Genomic DNA, 2,276 nt, shown 5'->3' on the forward strand with positions numbered 1-2,276 from the left:
AAAAAAATTTCCTCTTCAGGAGGTCGCTTCCCCAGGGAACGACTTCCTGAAGGAACGAAAAAGTAGGGCATTCAGGGAATATTGTTTCAGAGTAGGGCATTTGGGGAATAAAAAAAAAAGGGAGTGATTTTTTAGTTAAAAAATCTGAGAGATGAAGTAAAATTGTCGACTTTTAAAATAAAGAGATCAATTTCGTAAATGATAATTACAGAGGTACTAAAACTGCAATTAAACCTTATTATTTTGGTGTATGCAATATACACATATTTTGGTTTTAGTAGATATGAAGAGAGAGAAAAAAAAACATTAATTTTCGTCCCTTTATTATTAAGTTATGAATTTGGATTATTCGATTCTCTCGATCTAAATCTCCTTCAATTTTTTCTGATAGCTTATATTTCTTTTAAATTTGTATTTTTTTATTTAAAATTTGTATTATTTAGATCATATATGTAAAGTATTATACAAAATTTAAAATTATTTGATATATTATTAAGATTTATGAAGATTAACAATAATTAATTAAATACATAAAACTTTACTGTTGATGTATCTCAATAATATATAAAATATTTTTTAATTGTGTGAAATTTTAAATGCATTATCTCTATGATATATACTTTTATTGAGAGAGATTAAAGGATGTTTAAATTGAGAGAATTCAAAATCTTAAATTATCCACTTTCGATATTTGATTTAACTATGTGCATATGAATTTTCGGAACAAATAAATTGAAGTAAGATTATTTATATTTAGTTGAATTTCATGCGGTCTTTAAAATAAATATTTTTTACTTAAGTTAATAAACATAACTTAAAAAGTGAAACAAATTTAATTTACTAAAATTAAATAAATAAATAAAATTTATGCAAAAAAAAAAGTTATAAAGTAAAAATAAGTACATATTCTTTTATTCTCTTTCTCTCTTTTCCATGTTATAACATTATGCCTTCAAATCTCTAGATTACATAACAACAAACGTGAAAAAAATCTATATAGTTTTCTGATATTTGACTCAAATATTCAAAATCAGCATAACATGAAGTTTTCAAAACGAGTCTCTATCAATTCTTTCAGCATTTTTGAAACGAATCATTATCAATAATTTTGTGTATATTGACATGAAGACAAAGGAAGCAGATGATACGTTAATTAGAGCATGTCTCATAGACCATCATCAAACAAAACAAATTTAGGGTGATTATTAGAGGATGCACAAATCTTTGTCTTCTTTGTAGCATTGACTTTCATCAGAGCTGTTGAATTCTTCAAAGCGTTGACTTCTTCAAAGCGTTGACTTTCTCCAAAGTGTTGACTTCGTTAGAGGAAACATAATAAATTATAGTTAGATGATCAGATACTTGATGTGATTATCAGAGGCATATGCAATCACTTTCTTGTCACGCTTAATAGGGTCGGGTCGAAACAAGATATGCTTAATGGGTAAATCCCTTTGTATCGTAATAGGATGAACGAGGAAATATTGTCTTAACTTTCAGGCATCCAGTATCAATGCTATCATGACTTTCTCGATTTTCTGATAAAGGATCTATGGTCCTTGCAACGCTTTTGCTGACAAAATATATTAGTTGTTGTTCTTTGTTAGTTTCCCCGATTAATGCGACACTTACGACTTCAACATTAACGGCTAGATAGACTAACAAAGTTTCCCCTAGGTCTGGACGGGCCAACACGGGTGGCTATGATAATGTGATATGTAGCTTATGTAGGGAGGTCTCACATTCTGTCATTCATTTGAATTCGACTTTTTTTTTCCAGGAGCTTATAAAAAGGTAATGTGTGTTGAGTAGAACTTGCAATGAATTGGGATAGCGTTGCCCATGTACCGTTAAGATTATGTATGTCCTTTGATACCAGACTAGTCATTTTAATAATTGCTTGACATTTTTAGGGGTTTGCTTTTATCCCTATTTCATAGAGGTAAAAACCTAAAAACTTCCCGACTTTGACACTTAAATACATTTCTCAAGATTTAGTTTCATCTTATATTTCTGGACCTCGTTGAAAACTTCTTTTAGATGAGTCACGTGGTCAAATTCTTACTTGGTTTTGGTTATCATGTCGTCCATGTATACTTCCAACATTTTCCAAATTTGGTTTCAAAAGATTTTGTTCATCATTCTTTGATAAGTTGCTCCCATTTATAAGTCCAAATGGTATGACATTTTAGCAATAGTTACAAAATTTTCTTTGACATATATCTAAAATAATTACATTAAAATGAATACATTAAGGAGGTCTTTTACATTAATTT

Source organism: Cicer arietinum, chromosome 8, assembly GCF_000331145.2.
Source record: "Cicer arietinum cultivar CDC Frontier isolate Library 1 chromosome 8, Cicar.CDCFrontier_v2.0, whole genome shotgun sequence".
Lineage (NCBI taxonomy): Eukaryota > Viridiplantae > Streptophyta > Magnoliopsida > Fabales > Fabaceae > Cicer > Cicer arietinum.